The sequence below is a fragment of the Tachysurus fulvidraco genome, chromosome 4 (assembly GCF_022655615.1).
Source record: "Tachysurus fulvidraco isolate hzauxx_2018 chromosome 4, HZAU_PFXX_2.0, whole genome shotgun sequence".
NCBI classification, from domain to species: Eukaryota; Metazoa; Chordata; class Actinopteri; order Siluriformes; family Bagridae; genus Tachysurus; species Tachysurus fulvidraco.
The window spans coordinates 30,512,038-30,531,962 of NC_062521.1; the positions used below are offsets into that span (position 1 = coordinate 30,512,038).

General features: G+C 43.8%; 1 long non-coding RNA gene across 1 annotated transcript; it reads left to right on the forward strand.

Annotated features, from left to right (window-relative positions):
• The first annotated feature begins 1,979 nt into the window (after positions 1–1,979).
• On the forward strand, positions 1,980–19,535 carry LOC125141040. Its single transcript, XR_007140382.1, has 3 exons — positions 1,980–2,092; positions 4,260–4,321; positions 19,443–19,535. It is a non-coding gene; the product is annotated as an uncharacterized LOC125141040 (long non-coding RNA).
• The last annotated feature ends 390 nt before the right edge of the window (positions 19,536–19,925 follow it).

Below are 19,925 nucleotides of genomic sequence, written 5' to 3' on the forward strand. Positions count from 1 at the left end.
TTCCTGAATGAGCTTAAAGCACAAAGCACACCTATGTAAGTGTCCTGATATTAATTTCAGAAGTTTACATTCAGTCAGTGTGTTCTTACCCTCTGTTTGTGAAGTCTGATCATTTATATATAATTAATAATATTCTTTCGAACATTTGAATTTTACAGAGAATTAAATCAGCAGACTGACTGTAAAAAATAATCACCATAATGCTTTTTTTCATCAGATCTTGTTCAGCTGTGGTTCAGACCATGATGTTCTTCAATTCCTCCTCTCCTGTTCCCAGTGAGAGTTTGGTCCTCAGTGTAATCCAGACTCTTCTGAGTGCTCGACTCACAAACCTCACTGACTCTGTAAAAGTGCTGAACTTCACCTATGAGAGTATGTTTGTTTTACTGATAACACAAATACATACTACACAAATTATTCTTTCATCTCTATGATTTCTTTATCTGTATTTCAATGTAATCTGATTTGTTCCACAGAAATGTCAGACTTCCGCTATGGGGTAAAATTCAGATTCAATGTCAGTAACATCAGCATGTCACAGAACCCTGAATTAGTGAATGATACCTACAACCAAGTGGAGAGCATCATCAACAATGTTGTGAGTGTACATCACTATGTGCTTAATGATATTCTCACAAATATCCAGAGATGGCGTTGGATCCAGTTGCTCAGATGAATAAAAACAGTTTAACAAGACAAGACAGTTAGTCTAAAAGTCAACAGATCAACCCAGGGTTATCTGAGGAAGTACAGCAAAATGTAGATACAATAGTTAAAACTGTGCAGAAATCTGCAACAGGATCATAAACAATAATCGAATAGAGGACTGCAATGGGGGAATTTAAAAGGGTCGGATATGTCTCACAGAAATAGTAGAAAGACTTTGCAATGGCAGACATCAAACATTCCATATGTAGGGACATAAATGAAGTGAATTCCCTCAGGGATGCAAAGCAGTTCAGAACTCAGGTAACAGTGACACCTGTGGTCAGTGGGAGAAGTACAGGTAGTGACTGTAACCTTTCTGTGTTTAAAATGTATGATGTTGAAAGAGACATGGAGGTGTTGGTCTCTTTGCTCACTCTGGTGCTGGATCAAGCAGTTTAGGGAATGAAGGGATGTATAGATCATGTCTGTATATTCAGTTGAAAACAAAAAGGGAAAAAATCATCTAAAACAATAAATTGTTACCTGAAACAATACAAAGGAATGTTCTTTCATGTTTCTTTCAAAGTGATTAATTATTTCTCTTTCTACAGTTAAACACACTTCTAAATGAACCTGCTGCCGAACCGTTTGAACCCCAGAGCTCTCTCTTCACGTAAGATCACAGCAGTGTTCTTTCCACTCTCAAAGAACAGTGTGTTAATTCTTATTGTACAGTCAATTGTATTGTGACTTTTGTCTTCTACTGCTAACAGGAGCTCAGGAAAGCAGGTTAATGGTGACATGACATACCACTTCCAAGGTGGAGACACTATAACACCAGCATCTTTCCTGAATGAGCTTAAAGCACAAAGCACACCTATGTAAGTGTCCTGATGTTAATTTCAGATGTTTACATTCAGTCAGTGTGTTCTTACACTCTGTATGTAAAGTCTGTTCATTTATATATAATTAATAACATTCTTTCTAACATTTGACTTTAACAGAGAATTAAATCAGCAGACTGACTGTAAAAAATAATCACCATAATGCTTTATTTCATCAGATCTGGTTCAGCTGTGGTTCAGACCACGATGGTCTTCAATTCCTCCTCTCCTGTTCCCAGTGAGAGTTTGGTCCTCAGTGTAATCCAGACTCTTCTGAGTGCTCGACTCACAAACCTCAGTGACTCTGTAAAAGTGCTGAACTTCACCTATGAGAGTATGTTTGTTTTAATGATGACACAAATACGTACTACACAAATTATTATTTCATCTCTATGACTTCTTTATCAACATTTCAAAGTCATCTGATTTGTTCCACAGAAATGTCAGATTTCCGCTATGGGGTAAAACTCACACTCCAGATCAGTAACATCAGCATGTCACAGAATCCTGAATTAGTGAATGATACCTACAACCAAGTGGAGAGCATCATCAACAATGTTGTGAGTGCACATCAATATTTGCTTAATGATATTCTCACAAATATCCAGAGATGACGTTGGATCCAGTTGCTCAAATGAATAAAAACAGTTTAATAGTTAGTCTAAAAGTCAACAGATCAACCCAGGGTTCTCTGAGGAAGTACAGACTCACAGTGGGGTGAATCAGGGAAAGGTCAAAATACAGCAAAATGTAGATACAATAGTTAAAACTGTGCAGAAATCTGCAACAGGATCATAAACAATAATTGAATAGAGGACTGTAATAGGGGAATGGGGGCTCGCGAAGCAAGGTAAACATTTATAAGTAATTATAACGTGTTATAGTGACTCCTAAATATTTTAACCTAAGTTGAAATTAACACTAATGGAATTAATGTTACACTTATTTGGTCTGTTCGTCCGCCGAACAGGCCGTGTAACCTTTATTAATTCTATGAAGGAGGTATCTTCGTGACCAAGGAAGGTTCATTCCTCTTTTACTTTACACCGTAATTTGAATTAAATTAACTTAATAGAGCATGTAGTTCTGACCAGATGTTGCAGGCACCATAAGTTTGTGAGCGATACTCAGAGACAATCACTTGTGGCACAAAAATATGGCATTTAATGAATGAGACAAACACAACATAAACCTAACTACACAAATAAAACAAAGGAAATTGGGAAAACAAAGATGAAAATAAAATAACACAAAGGAAATTAAAATTGGGGAAAGGGAGGAAGAGACTGGAAAGAAGAAATTAGAGAAAGGAAGGAAAGGAATGGCAAGCTTAGATTCAAAATTAATCACACCCTAACTGGGAAATCGTCACAGAAACGTAAATTCATCTCAAGACACAATACAAGGTTCATAATCAAAATTACACATCTAAATTGATTGGTAGAGGAAACGGTTACTTGCATTGGTTGGCGGCACAAGAATCTGGATGTAACGGAGAAATCTCAGTCAGAATGGGGTCAGACGTTCTTCTTGGAGGTTCTGGAGAGTGGAGCTTGCCAGAACTTCTTTGAAGGAAGATGGAGTCGTCTCTAAGCTGTTCCGAAAGTCTGAACACGGATTAATGGTGTTTGTGACAATTTAAAGATCGCGAACTCCACCCATCTTTGGGGGAGATGGCCAATACTACGGCCTGAGATTTCGGAGGGAAAAACTCCCTTTGTTTCAGGTGTCTGTGGGCGTGGTTTAGCTATCAAACTTTTAGATGACTTTAAAGTTTTATCCAAGGTGTATTAAGACGGTATGGGGCCTTTCGTGCTCAAATAAATTACAACATTGTTTGAAAAAATGAGTAACCGATAATTTTGTGGTCATTTGGATACTAAACATGAAAGGGAATGACGGTATGAAGGCAGCGGTACATTACATACACGGATCAGTAATCAAAGTGTAACTGATTTTAATACAGTGTTGTGTTCTGACACATGAGTAAGATACATGTAATGAGTAGATATGAGTATGAGTATAAGATATGAGTAAGATACCCTGTTAGGAAAGTAAGGAGCAAATAATTTTAAGTCAGGCAAGCCTTAAAGAAGAAACACATTACAACATGGTTATAAGAATAAGAATCTTAGAGTATCTTATCTACTTGTTTTATTAGTAAAAGGAATGTCTCATTGTGTTGTGTGTGTGTGTGTTTGTGTGTGTGTGTGTTCTGGTTAAGGGCCCCTATGAGTTTAATCAGAGAAGCGGCATGGGGTTATCTGGTCTTTGTGTAGGTTCCAGTCATTCTGGAGCCAGTTGTGTGTGTAAAATAGGTTGCTCATCGGGTTGATTGAAGATCAGATGCTGAAGTTTAGGGTGCCTTTGACATGAAATCTAAATGACCTGTACCAGACACTACATTTGCAATGGCAGACATCAAACATATTCTATATGTAGGGACATAAATGAAGTGAATTCCCCCAGGGATGCAAAGCAGTTCAGATCTCAGGTAACAGTGACTCCTGTGGTCAGTGGGAGAAGTACAGGTAGTGACTCTAACCTTTCTGTGTTTAAAATGTATGATGTTTAAAGAGACAGGGAGGTGTTGGTCTCTCTGCTCACTTTAGGGAATGAAGGGATGGATAGATCATGTCTGTATATTCAGTTGAAAACAAACATGAAAAAAATTCATCGGTTCTTTTGTCAAACATAAAAACTGATTAGTTATTTCTCTTTCTACAGTTAAACACACTTCTAAATGAACCTGCTGCCAAACCGTTCGAACCCCAGAGCTCTCTCTTCATGTAAGATCACAGCAGTGTTCTTTCCACTCACAAAGAACAGTGTCTTCTTCTTCTTCTTCTACCGCTTATCCGGGGCCGGGTCGCGGGGGCAGCAGTCTAAGCATGGATGCCCAGATTTCCCTCTCCCCAGACACTTCCTCCAGCTCTTCCGGGGGAATACCGAGGCGTTCCCAGGCCAGCCGAGAGACATAGTCCCTCCAGCGTGTCCTAGGTCTTCCCCGGGGCCTCCTCCCGGTTGGACATGCCTGGAACACCTCCCCAGGGAGGTGTCCAGGAGGCATCCGAAATAGATGGCCGAGCCACCTCAGCTGACTCCTCTCGATGTGGAGGAACAGTGGCTCTACTCTGAGCTCCTCCTGAGTGACCAAGCTCCTCACCCTATCTCTAAGGGAGCGCCCAGCCACCCTGCGGAGGAAACTCATTTCGGCCGCCTGTATCCGGAATCTCGTCCTTTCGGTCATGACCCCAACCTCATGACCATAGGTGAGGGTAGGAACATAGATCGACCGGTAAATAGACAGCTTCACCTTGTGGATCAGCTCTTTCTTCACCACAAGAGATCCATATATCGACCGCATCACTGCAGAAGATACACCAATCCGCCTGTCGATCTCCCGCTCCATCCTACCCTCACTCATAAACGAGACCCCAAGATACTTAAACTCCTCCACTTGAGGCAGGAGCTTTCCACCAACCTGAAGGGGGCAAGCCACCCTTTTCCGACTGAGAACCATGGCCTCGGACTTGGAGGTGCTGATTCTCATTCCCGCCGCTTCACACTCGTCCCAGTGCACGCTGAAGGTCCTGGTTTGAGGAAGCCAGCAGGACAACATCATCTGCAAAAAGCAGAGACGAAATCCTGTGGTCCCCAAATCGGACTCCCTCCGGCCCCATACTGCGCCTAGAAATCCTGTCCATGTAAGTAATGAACAGGACCGGTGACAAAGGGCAGCCCTGCCGGAGTCCAACATGCACCGGGAACAAGTCTGACTTACTGCCGGCAATGCGAACCAAACTCCTGCTCCGGTCATATAGGGACCGGACAGCCCTTAACAGAGGGCCCCGGGCCCCATACTCCCAGAGCACCCAACCACAGGTCACCACGTGGGACACAGTCGAAAGCCTTCTCCAGATCCACAAAAAACATGTGAACTGGTTGGGCAACCTCCCATGAACCCTCCAGCAACCTGGCGAGGGTATAGATATGGTCCAGTGTTCCACGACCGGGAGGAAACCCGCATTGTTCCTACTGAATCCGAGGTTCGACTATCGGCCAAATTCTCCTCTCCAGTACCCTGGCATAGACTTTTCTGGGAAGGCTCAGGAGTGTGATCCCCCTATAGTTGGAACACACCCTCCAGTCCCCCTTCTTAAACAGAGGGACCACCACCCCAGTCTGCCAGTCCAGAGGCACTGTCCCCAACCTCCACGCGATGTTGCAGAGGCGTGTCAACCAAGACAGCCCAACAACATCCAGAGACTTGAGGTACTCAGGGCGGATCTCATCCACCCCTGGTGCCTTGCCACTGAGGAGCTTCTCAACTACCTCAGTGACCTCAGCTTGGGGAATCGACGAGTCCACAACTGAGCCCCCGCCCTCTGCTTCCTCAGTGGAAGACATGTCGGTGGGGTTGAGGAGAACCTCAAAGTATTCTTTCCACCGTCCGAGGATGTCCCTAGTCGAAGTCAGCAGATTCCCACTCCCACTGTAAACAGTGTGAGCAAAGCACTGCTTCCCCCTTTTGAGGCGCCGGACGGTTTGACAGAATTTCTTCGAGGCCAACCGATAGTCCTTCTCCATTGCCTCACCGAACTCCTCCCAGACCCAAGTTTTTGCCTCCATAACCACCCGGGCTGAAGCTCACTTGGCCCTTCGGTACCTATCAGCTGCCTCCGGAGTCCCCTGAGCCAACTCGGCTCGATAGGACTCCTTCTTCAGCTTGACGGCATCCCTTACTTCCGGGGTCCACCACCGGGTTCGGTGATTGCCACCACGACAGGCACCGGAGACCTTACGGCCACAGCTCCGAGCGGCCGCGTCGACAATGGAGGTGGAGAACATGGTCCACTCGGACTCAATGTCTCCATCCTCCCTCGGGATCTTTTTGAAGCTCTGCCGGAGGTGGGAGTTGAAGATCTCTCTGACCGGAGACTCTGTCAAACGTTCCCAGCAGACCCTCACAGTATGTTTGGGTCTGCCAAGTCTGTCCAACTTTCTCCCCCGCCATCGGATCCAACTCACCACCAGGTGGTGATCAGTTGACAGCTCCGCCCCTCTCTTTACCCGAGTGTCCAAGACATACGGCCGGAGGTCAGATGAAACAACCACAAAGTCGATCATCAACTACCGACCTAGGGTGTCCTGGTGCCATGTGTACTGATGGACACCCTTATGCTTGAACATGGTGTTCGTTATGGACAAACTGTGACTAGCACAGAAGTCCAATAACAGAACACCACCCGGGTTCAGGTCGGGGGGCCGTTCCTCCCAATCACGCCCCTCCAGGTGTCACTGTCACTGCCCACGTGAGCGTTGAAGTCCCCCAGAAGAACGATGGAGTCCCCGGTCTGAGCACTTTCCAGCACCCTTTCCAGACACGCCAAGAAGGTCGGGTACTCTACACTGCCATTTGGCCCATAAGCACAAATAACCATGAGAGAACTATCTCCGACCCGAAAGCGCAGGAAAACGACCCTCTTGTTCAGCGGGGTGAACTCCAACACATGGTTGCTGAGCTGGGAGGCTATGAGCAAGCCCACACCAGCCTGCCGCCTCTCACAATGGGCAACTCCAGAGTAGTAGAGAGTCCAGCCTCTCTCAAGGAGTTGGATTCCAGAGCCCAAGCTGTGTGTGGAGGTGAGCCCAACTATATCTAGTCGGTATCTCTCAACCTCCCGCACCAGCTCAGGCTCCTTCCCCCCAGCAAGGTGACATTCCATGTCCCTAGTGCCAGGGTGTCTGGGTATTGGGTCGCCGAGGCCCCCGCTTTCGACTGCCACCCAATCCACATTGCACCGGCCCCTTACGGTTTCTCCTGCAGGTGGTGGGCCCACAGGACAGTGTGTTAATTCTTATTGTACAGTCAATTGTATTGTGACTTGTCTTCTACTGCTAACAGGAGTTCGGGAAACCAGGTTAATGGTGACATGATATACCACTTCCAAGATGGAGACACTATAACACAAGCATCTTTCCTGAATGAGCTTAAAACACAAAGCACACCTATGTAAGTGTCCTGATATTAATTTCAGAAGTTTACATTCAGTCACTGTGTTCTTACCCTCTGTTTGTAAAGTCTGTTCATTTATATATAATTAATAATATTCTTTCGAACATTTGACTTAAACAGAGAATTACATCAGCAGTCTGACTGTAAAAATAATCACCATAATGCTTTATTTCATCAGATCTGGTTCAGCTGTGGTTCAGACCACGATGTTCTTCAATTCCTCCTCTCCTGTTCCCAGTGAGAGTTTGGTCCTCAGTGTAATCCAGACTCTTCTGAGTGCTCGACTCATAAACCTCGCTGACTCTGTAAAAGTGCTGAACTTCACCTATGAGAGTATGTTTGTTTTACTGATAACACAAATACATACTACACAAATTATTCTTTCATCTCTATGACTTCTTTGTCTGTATTTCAAAGTCACCTGATTTATTCCACAGAAATGCCAGACACCTGCTATCCGGTAAAATTCACATTCCAGATCAGTAACATCATCATGTCACAGAACCCTGAATTAATGAATGATACCTACAACCAAGTGGAGAGCATCATCAACAATGTTGTGAGTGTACATCACTATGTGCTTAATGATTTCTCACAAATATCCAGAGATGACGTTGGATCCATTTGCACAGATGAATAAAAACAGTTTAATAGTTAGTGTAAAGGTCAACAGATCAACACAGGGTTATCTGAGGAAGTACAGACTCACAGTGGGAGAAATCAGGGAAAGGTCGAAATACAACAGTCCATCAGTACACATGGCACCAGGACACCCTAGGTCGGAAGTCGATGATCGACTTTGTGGTTGTTTCATCTGACCTCCGGCCGTATGTCTTGGACACTCGGGTAAAGAGAGGGGCGGAGCTGTCAACTGATCACCACCTGGTGGTGAGTTGGGTCCGATGGCAGGGGAGGAAGTTGGACAGACTTGGCAGACCCAAACGTACTGTGAGGGTCTGTTGGGAACGTTTGGCAGAGTCTCCTGTCAGAGAGATCTTCAACTCTCACCTCCGGCAGAGCTTCAACCAGATCCCGAGGGAGGTTGGAGACATTGAGACCGAGTGGACCATGTTCTCCACCTCCATTGTTGATGCAGCCGCACGGAGCTGTGGCCGTAAGGTCTCCGGTGCCTGTCGTGGCGGCAATCCACGAACCCGGTGGTGGACCCCGGATGTAAGGGATGCCGTCAAGCTGAAGAAGGAGTCCTATCGAGCCTGGTTGGCTCGGGGGACTCCGGAGGCAGCTGATAGTTACCGGAGGGCCAAGCGAGCTTCAGCCCGGGTGGTTGCAGAGGCAAAAACTCGGGTCTGGGAGGAGTTCGGTGAGGCCATGGAGAAGGACTATCGGTTGGCCTCGAAGAAATTCTGGCAAACCGTCCGGCGTCTCAGGAGGGGGAAGCAGTGCCCTGCTCACACTGTTTACAGTGGGAGTGGGAATCTGCTGACTTCGACTGGTGACATCCTCAGACGGTGGAAGGAGTACTCCGAGGATCTCCTCAACCCCGCCAACATGTCTTCCATTGAGGAAGCGGAGGCGGAGGGCTCGGTAGTGGACTCGTCGATCCCCCAAGCTGAGGTCACTGAGGTAGTTGAGAAGCTCCTCAGTGGCAAGGCACCGGGGGTGGATGAGATCCGCCCTGAGTACCTTAAGTCTCTGGATGTTGTGGGGCTGTCTTGGTTGACACGCCTCTGCAACATCGCGTGGCGGTTGGGGACAGTGCCTCTGGACTGGCAGACTGGGGTGGTGGTCCCTCTGTTTAAGAAGGGGACCGGAGGGTGTGTTCCAACTATAGGGGGATCACACTCCTCAGCCTCCCCGGAAAAGTCTATGCCAGGGTACTGGAGAGGAGAATTCGGCCGATAGTCGAACCTTGGATTCAGGAGGAACAATGCGGGTTTCGTCCTGGTCGTGGAACACTGGACCATCTCTATACCTTCACCAGGTTGCTGGAGGGTTCATGGGAGTTTGCCCAACCAGTCCACATGTGTTTTGTGGATCTGGAGAAGGCATTTGACTGTGTCCCTCGTGATGGCCTGTGGGGGGTGCTCTGGGAGTATGGGGTCCGGGGCCCTCTGTTAAGGGCTGTCCGGTCCCTATATGACCGGAGCAGGAGTTTGGTTCGCATTGCCGGGTGTAAGTCAGATTTGTTCCCGGTGCATGTTGGACTCCGGCAGGGCTGCCCTTTGTCACCGGTCCTGTTCATTATTTATATGGACAGGATTTCTAGGCGCAGTCGGGGGCCAGAGGGAGTCAGGTTTGGGGACCACAGGATTTCGTCTCTGCTCTTTGCAGATGATGTTGTCCTGTTGGCTTCTTCAAATCAGGACCTTCAGCATGCACTGGGACGGTTTGCAGCCGAGTGTGAAGCGGCGGGGATGAGAATCAGCACCTCCAAGTCCGAGGCCATGGTTCTCAGCCGGAAAAGGGTGGCTTGCCCTCTTCAGGTTGGTGGAGAGTTCCTGCCTCAAGTGGAGGAGTTTAAGTATCTTGGGGTCCTGTTCACGAGTGAGGGAAGGATGGAGCGGGAGATCGACAGGCGGATCGGTGTATCTTCCGCAGTGATGCGGTCGATATACCGATCTGTTGTGGTGAAGAGAGAGCTGAGCCGCAAGGCGAAGCTCTCTATTTACCAGTCGATCTACGTTCCTACCCTCACCTATGGCCATGAGCTTTGGGTCATGACCGAAAGGACAAGATCCCGGATACAGGCGGCCGAAATGAGTTTCCTCCGCAGAGTGGCTGGGCGCACCCTTAGAGATAGGGTGAGGAGCTCAGTCATTCGGGAGGAGCTCAGAGTAGAGCCGCTGCTCCTCCACATTGAGAGGGGTCAGCTGAGGTGGCTCGGGCATCTGTTTCGGATGCCTCCTGGACGCCTCCCTGGGGAGGTGTTCCGGGCATGTCCAACCGGGAGGAGGCCCCGGGGAAGACCTAGGACACGCTGGAGGGACTATGTCTCTCGGCTGGCCTGGGAACGCCTCGGTATTCCCCCGGAAGAGCTGGAGGAAGTGTCTGGGGAGAGGGAAGTCTGGGCATCCCTGCTTAGGCTGCTGCCCCCGTGACCCGGCCCCGGATAAGCGGTAGAAAATGGATGGATGGATGGATGGGTACAACAGCAAAGTTAAAACAGCCTAGACATCTGCAACAGGATCATAAAAAATAATCAAATAGAGGACTGCAATGGGGGAATTTAAAAGGGTCAGATATGTCTCACAGAAATAGTAGAAAGACTTTGCAATGGCAGACATCAAACATATTCCATATGTAGGGAAATAAATGAAGTGAATTCCCTCAGGGATGCAAAGCAGTTCAGAACTCAGGTAACAGTGACTCCTGTGGTCAGTGGGAGAAGTACAGGTAGTGACTCTAACCTTTCTGTGTTTAAAATGTACAACCCCTGGCAAAAAGTATGGAATCACCCTTCTCAGATGATGTTCATTTAAATGTTTAATTGTGTAGAAAAAAAAACAAGCACATAAATGCCACAAAACAATTTTCACTCAACAATCCAAACTTCTGGCTGTATAAAACACTTTAAAAATAAAACAAAGAAAGATAACTATAGTCAATTACAACTGTTTTAACAGATCAAACAGAGGGAAAAAATAAGGAATCACACAAATCTGAGGAAAATTATATGGAATCACCATGCACTTTGCATTTCTAAAACAAACACCTGTATCTGATTACAACTGCTAATTAGTCTGCAGTTAAAAAAAGAGTGCTTGCACACATTAGTGATGTGTTGAACCAAGATGATTGACATGACTCAAAGGAGAAGATTATCAAACTTCTCGAAGAAGGTAATTCTTCACGGAATGTTGCAAAAGATGTTGGTTGTTCCCAGTCAGCTGTGTCTAAAATCTGGACCAAGTACAAATCAAATGGAAAGGTTGTAAAAGGGAAGCGTACTGGTAGACCAAGAAAGACATCAAAGCGCCAAGACAGAAAACGTAAAGCAATATGCCTTGAAAACAGAAAATGCACAACAAAACAATTGAGGAATAAATGGGCCAGAAAGTGGAGTCAATGTCTCTGACCAGACTGTAAGTAATCGCCTAAAAGAAAAGGGATTTACATACTGTACAGAAAAGCCAAATGAAAACCATCATTAACATCTAAACAGAAATAAACAAGGTTAAAGACAGTGGGCTAAAGAAAGACAATCTTGGACTGTGGATGACTGGATGAGACTTATATTCAGTGATGAATCACGAATCTGCATTGGGCAGGGTGATGATGCTGGAACTTCTGTTTGGTAATTAAAGAAAATGGTCCAGGACAAGGCTCCAACCTGCAAAGCTGATCTGGCAACTGCAATAAGACAAAGCTGGACCACTTGAGTCAAAATAAAGACAATTCTTTGACATTGAATTTTTTATTTGCGAGCTTATAAAATTACATTTGGCGGTATGGCTCTGTTCTGAATTCCCCATCCTTTTCATGAGCTCCATGAAAGCTAGTCAGGGAACTGCAGCAGCTTCTGGGGACAATCTTCCATTTAACTGGGAAAGCAGCAAGACATAATCCGCCCCAAACAGACCATACCAGGCAATCCTCCCTGGCTCTTCCTGCTAACTGAAAAGCCAGCAGAGGATTAAAGCAAGCTTTTTACTAGCCAATCTTATTAGTAAAATACCAACAGAGCAGAGGACATGTTATTATCAGGCACAGAAAGCAGTTCCTTTGCCATTTACTAGCAATCACTGACCATGAACCCCCCCCCCCTCCCCCCCAAAAAAAAACAAAAAAAAAAAAAAAAAAAAACAAATGGAAGGCGCAGCATCTGTATACGATTCAAGGCTGCAGAAGAATCCAGAACATCATGATGAGAGGAAAAAAAAAAGAAAGAAATGCCATCCCAATTTTCCAAGGTGCAACCAGAATCTTTAACGTTCCACTCCTGGTTCAGCTACCTTTAGGGACGGCATCAGAGGAGAGATAGCAGCAGAGGAGGAGAGCTAGCAGCAGCAGAGGAGAGCTAGCAGCAGCAGAGCTAGCTCAATCACAAACAGAACACGAGAAACCAGTGCCTCCTCCCTGAATATCCCCCGAGTAGCCATCCCTCTAGGATCCCTCCAACAACCCGAGAAAGGAGACTTCCAAAAGGCCCAACAAGAAATCCATTCTTAACTTCCTTTTCCAACAAAGAATCGATTCTTTAACAGAAATCAAATTATTATAGGCAAACAAATGAGTAGGCAACCAAGACACTCCTGCGAAAACCTCGGATAGGTCCAGCTATTAAATAATTGAAGAAGCAGCGGTTAGGATGCTTCTCAGTGCCTTTCCCAGCTTTGGAACATTACTTTTCTTTTAAGAACAGAAACACAATACATGCAGAGCCAGTAGCCATCAATTATCAATCCACCAGGTCACTATCTTTCTTTTGCTGGACACTGCTGCAGAGCTTCTACAAGGAGGAGAGTTTAATCTGAATTTAATCTGAAGCTTTTCATTTTCATTGCTGGCTAGCAGTTAACCATTGTCAAGTTAAGAAGTTAGACCATTTGTCAGTAAATATTTCCTGCATAACGTATCATAACAGCCTAGCGAGTCCTAACGTAACGCATCATAACGCCTAGCCATATCTTAACGTCTAGCAAGTCATGGCATAACTGATCATACCCGCCTAGCAGGGCATAGCATAACAGAACATAGCCTATGGAGGCATCGCATAACGTAACATAACGAATAGCAAGACATGGCATAATTTATCACAACAGCCCAGCGAGGCACAGCCCAACGTATCACAACAGCCCAGCGAGGCACAGCCCAACGTATCACAACAGCCTAGCGAGGCATAACCCAGCATAACGCAATGCAACACAGCCCAGTAAGGCACAGCACAACACAACACAACACAGCCCAGCAAGGCATCACATAACGTAACGCAAAACAGCTCAGCAGGGCACAGCACAACGCAACATAACGCCTAGCAAGGCACCGCTTAACGTATCACTACAGCCCAGCGAGGCACATCACCATGCATTGCAACAGTCAACAAGGCATAAACACAGCGCAACGCAAAACAACCACAGCCCAGCGAGGCATAGCATAATATAACATAATGCCTAGCAAGGCATGGCATAACATGCCATTACAGCCTAGGGAGGCATAGCATAATGTAACAAACGCCTATCTATTTATTTATTTATTACAGGGACAATGCATATTAATAAACATTTCTGTCAATATGCCAGAGTTAGCCAGATGACTATTTTTCACCTGTAGTCCCCAGACAGATGGTAATAGTCATCCTAAAAGAGATAAAAGTAAATAAAAGCACATATTGAAATAACAATAAAGCTACAATACATTTAATAAAAGTACTACTGTAAGTATTAGCTATAATGTACATCGAGACACGGCATAACAGCCTAGGGATGCATAGCACAACACAACATAACGCCCAGCAAGGCACAGCACAACGTGACAAAAACGCCTAGCAGGCATGGCCTAACGTATCATAACAGCCTAGTGAGGCACAGCACAACGCATCACAACAGCCTAGTGAGGTACAACATAGTGCAACGTAACCTAACATGGTCTAGCAAGGCGAAGCACAACACAACGCAACATAGCCCAGCAAGGCACAGCACAACGCATAATAACACAGCCTAACGAGGCATAGCATAACGCATCATAACAGCCTAACATAGCGTAATGTAACTACATGGCCTTGCAAAGCAAGCATAACATAACGTAACGTAACATAGCCTAGCAGGGCATAGCATAACGTAACCTAACATAGCTTAGCAGGGCATAGCATAACGTAACCTAACTTAACTTAGCAGGGCATGGCATAACGTAACCTAACTTAACTTACCAGGGCATAGCATAACGTAACCTAACATAGCTTAGCAGGGCATAGCATAACATAGCTTAGCAGGGCATAGCATAACGTAACCTAACATGGCTTAGTAGGGCATAGCATAACGTAACCTAACATAGCCTAGCGAGGCATAGCATAAAGTAACCAAACATAACCTAGCAGGGCATAGGCAACGTAACCTAACCTGGCCCAGCAAGGCATGGCATAACATAACAACATAGCCTAGCAAAGCAAACCTAACATAAAATAACGCAACATAGCCTAGCAAGGTGTAGCCTTCCTAGCATAGCATAACATAACCTTACATAACATAACGAGCTGGCATAGCAAGGCATATCAAGGCATAGCATTACCTAGCATGAGGTAATCTAGCCTAGTATAGCAAGCGTGGCATGACCCATCGTGACGAGCAATGCAGAAGCACAGCATAACCGTATATAATAACATAGCGTAACATACATTATAACCTAGCCTATCATAACATACATAGCATAGCAAAGCATAGCGTAGCATAACAGACTGCCCTAAGGTTGCTTCCAGCTCAACAAACGCACCATTATACACGAACATTCATGCCGTATCAATTTACCGTAAGTTCAAAGCATCTTCAAACTTCCCCTTCGGTTCGAATATACTAATTGTAGTCACGACCTCTTATAGTTCCATATCGCGAACACAAAAGGAGATAGCTTGTGGTTTAAACTCTAATAGCTGCCGAGTTAAAATCGCAGCAACAGCAATGCAGAGGAAACAGCCCCATAACATAACGAGCTGGCATAGCAAGGCATATCGAGGCATAGTATTACCTAGCATGAGGTAATCTAGACTAGCAAAGCAACCATGGCATGACCCATCATGACGTGCATAGCAAAGCATAGCATAACCTTATCTTATAATATAGCGTAACATACAAAAATAAAACCCAGCATAGCGTAACTTGCTTAGCCTAACGTAGCATATCATAACAGACTGTACAACACGCCAGCCCTAAGGTCGCTTCTGGCTCAACAAACGCACCATTATACACGAACATTCGCGCCAAATCGATTTACTGTAAGTTCAAAAGCATCTTCAAACTTCCCTTTCGGCTCGAGTATAGTAATAGTAATCATGACCTCTTATAGTTCCATATCTCAAACACAAAAATAGATAGCTTGCTTTTTAAACTCTAATTAGCCGCCAGGTTTGAATTGCAGCAGCAAAGCAGAGGAAGCAGGCCCCACAAAAGAAGATAGCTTGCGGATTAAACTCCAAATAGCTGCCGAGTTTAAATCAAAGTTGCAGCAATGCAGAGGAAACAGCAAAGCAGACAGACTGAAAAAAGCATTTAAATAAGTCACCCTGTTTGAAAGGGAGCAATAGAGTGTTTAGGAATCAGATCAGCTGATGGGCAGGGTTAGAAAATTTGACATCAGCTGATAGCCGAGCTTGAATATGTGGTCTGCCTGAACTGACGCTGAACGCTATATTTATCTTTTTTTTTTTTTTTTTTTAAGTGTTTTATACAGCCAGAAGTTTGGATTGTTGAGTGAAAATTGTTTTGTGGCATTTATGTGCTTGTTTTTTTTTCTACACGATTAAACATTTGAATGCACATCTTCTGAGAGGAGTGATTCCATACCTTTTGCCAGGGGTTGTATGATGTTGAAAGAGACAGGGAGGTGTTGGTCTCTCTGCTCACTCTGGTGCTGGATCAAGCAGTTTAGGGAATGAAGGGATAAAAAATCATCTAAAACAATAAATGGTTACAGAAATAATACAAAGGAATGTTCTTTCATCAAACATAAAAACTGATTAATTATTTCTCTTTCTACAGTTAAACACACTTCTAAATGAACCTGCTGCCGAACCGTTCAAACCCCAGGGCTCTCTCTTCATGTAAGATCACAGCAGTGTTCTTTCCACTCTCAAAGAACAGTGTGTTAGTTCTTATTGTACAGTCAATTGTATTGTGACTTTTGTCTTCTACTGCTAACAGGAGTTCAGGAAATGAGGTTAATGGTGACATGACATACCACTTCCAAGATGGAGACACTATAACACCAGCATCTTTCCTGAATGAGCTTAAAGCACAAAGCACACCTATGTAAGTGTCCTGATATTAATTTCAGAAGTTTACATTCAGTCAGTGTGTTCTTACCTTCTGTTTGTAAAGTCTGTTCATTTATATATAATTAATAATATTCTTACAAACATTTGAATTTTACAGAGAATTAAATCAGCAGTCTAACTGTAAAAAATAATCACCATAATGCTTTATTTCATCAGATCTGGTTCAGCTGTGGTTCAGACCACGATGGTCTTCAATTCCTCCTCTCCTGTTCCCAGTGAGAGTTTGGTCCTCAGTGTAATCCAGACTCTTCTGAGTGCTCGACACACAAACCTCACTGACTCAGTAAAAGTGCTGAACTTCATCTATGAGAGTATGTTTGTTTTAATGATAACACAAATACGTACCACACAAATTATTCTTTCATCTCTATGACTTCTTTATCAGCATTTCAAAGTCATCTGATTTGTTCCACAGAAATTTCAGACTTCCGCTATGAGGTAAAATTCACACTACAGATCAGTAACATCAGCATGTCACAGATCCCTGAATTAGTGAATGATACCTACAACCAAGTGGAGAGCATCATCAACAATGTTGTGAGTGTACATCACTATGTGCTTAATGATATTCTCACAAATATCCAGAGATGACTTTGGATCCAGTTGCTCAAATGAATAAAAACAGTTTAATAGTTAGTCTAAAAGTCAACAGATCAACCCAGGGTTATCTGAGGAAGTACAGACTCACAGTGGGGTAAATCAGGGAAAGGTCAAAATACAGCAAAATGTAGATACAATAGTTAAAACTGTGCAGAAATCTGCAACAGGATCATAAACAATAATTGAATAGAGGACTGCAATGGGGGAATTTAAAAGGGTCAGATATGTCTCACAGAAATAGTAGAAAGACTTGGTGTAGTGATTTTGGCTCGCGAAGCAAGGTAAACATTTATAAGTAATTATAACGTGTTATAGTGACTCCTAAATATTTTAACCTAAGTTGAAATTAACGCTAATGGAATTAATGTTACACTTATTTGGTCTGTTCGTCCGCCGAACAGGCCATGTAACCTTTATTAATTCTATGAAGGTGGTATCTTCCTGGCCAAGGAAGGTTCACTCCCCTTTTACTATACACCGTAATTTGAATTCAATTAACTTAATAGAGCATGTAGTTCTGACCAGATTTAGCAGGTACCTTAAGTTTGTGAGCGATACTCAGAGACAATCACTTGTGGCACAAAAATATGGCATTTAATGAATGAGACAAACACAGCATAAAACTAACTACACAAACAATACAAAGGAAATAGGGAAAACAAAGATGAAAATAAAATAACACAAAGGAAATTAAAATTGGGGAAAGGGAGGAAGAGACTGGAAAGAAGAAATTAGAGAAAGGAAGGAAAGGAATGGCAAGCTTAGATTCAAAATTAATCACACCCTAACTGGGAAATCGTCACAGAAACGTAAATTCATCTCAAGACACAATACAATGTTCATAATCAAAATTACACATCTAAATTGATTGGTAGAGGAAACGGTTACTTGCATTGGTTGGCGGCACAAGAATCTGGATGTAACGGAGAAATCTCAGACAGAATGGGGTCAGACGTTCTTCCTGGAGGTTCTGGAGAGTGGAGCTTGCCAAAACTTCTTTGAAGGAAGATGGAGTCGTCTCTAAGCTGTTCCGAAAGTCTGAACACGGATTAATGGTGTTTGTGACAATTTAAAGATCGCGAACTCCACCCATCTTTGGGGGAGATGGCCAATACTACGGCCTGAGATTTCGGAGGGAAAAACTCCCTTTGTTTCAGGTGTCTGTGGGCGTGGTTTAGCTATCAAACTTTTAGATGACTTTAAAGTTTTATCCAAGGTGTATTAAGACGGTATGGCACCTTTCGTGCTCAAATAAATTACACCATTGTTTGAAAAATGAGTAACCGATAATTTTGTGGTCATTTGGATACTAAACATGAAAGGGAATGGCGGTATGAAGACAGCGGTACATTACATACACAGATCAGTAATCAAAGTGTAACTGATGTTAATACAGTGTTGTGTTCTGACACATGAATAAAATACACCCTTGTCAGGAAAGTAAGGAGCAAATAATTTTAAGTCAGGCAGGCCTTAAAGAAGAAACACATTACAACAAGGTTATAAGAATAAGAATTTTAGAGTATTTTATCTACTTGTTTTATTAGTAAAAGGAATGTCTCATTGTGTTTTGTGTGTGCGTGTGTGTGTGTGTGTGTGTGTGTGTGTGTGTGTGTGTGTGTGTGTGTGTGTGTGTGTGAGTGTGTGTGTGTGTGTTCTGGTTGAGGGCCCCTATGAGTTCAATCAGAGAAGCCACATGGGGTTATCTGGTCTTTGTGTAGGCTAAAGTCATTCTGGAGCCCGTTGTGTGTGTGTAAAGTAGGTTGCTTATCGGTTGATTGAAGATTATATGCCGAGGTTTAGGGTGCCTTGGACATGATATCTAAATGACCTGTACCAGACGCTACATTGGCAATGGCAGACATCAAACATATTCTATTTGTAGGGATATAAATGAAGTGAATTCCCTCAGGGATGCAAAGCAGTTCAGATCTCAGGTAACAGTGACTCCTGTGGTCAGTGGGAGAAGTACAGGTAGTGACTTTAACCTTTCTGTGTTTAAAATGTATGTTGTTGAAAGAGACAGGGAGGTGTTGTTCTCTCTGCTCACTCTAGTGCTGGATCAAACAGTTTAGTGAATGAAGGGATGGATAGATCATGTCTGTATATTCACTTGAAATCAAACAGGGAAAAAAATCTCTTCTTTCATCAAACATAAAAACATAAATTATTTTTCTTTCTACAGTTAAACACACTTCTAAATGAACCTGCTGCCGAACCGTTCAAACCCCAGAGCTCTCTCTTCACGTAAGATCACAGCAGTGTTCTTTCCACTCTCAAAGAACAGTGTGTTAATTCTTATTGTACAGTCAATTGTATTGTGACTTTTGTCTTCTACTGCTAACAGGAGTTCAGGAAACCAGGTTAATGGTGACATGACATACCACTTCCAAGATGGAGACACTATAACACCAGCATCTTTTCTGAATGAGCTTAAAGCACAAAGCACACATATGTAAGTGTCCTGATATTAATTTCAGAAGTTTACATTCAGTCAGTTTGTTCTTACCCTCTGTTTGTAAAGTCTGTTCGTTTATATATAATTAATAATATTCTTACAAACATTTGAATTTTACAGAGAATTTAATCAGCAGACTGACTGTAAAAAATAATCACCATAATGCTTTATTTCATCAGATCTGGTTCAGCTGTGGTTCAGACCATGATGTTCTTCAATTCCTCCTCTCCTGTTCCCAGTGAGAGTTTGGTCCTCAGTGTAATCCAGACTCATCTGAGAGCTCGACTCACAAACCTCACTGACTCTGTAAAAGTGCTGAACTTCACCTATGAGAGTATGTTTGTTTTATTGATAACAAAAATACATACTACA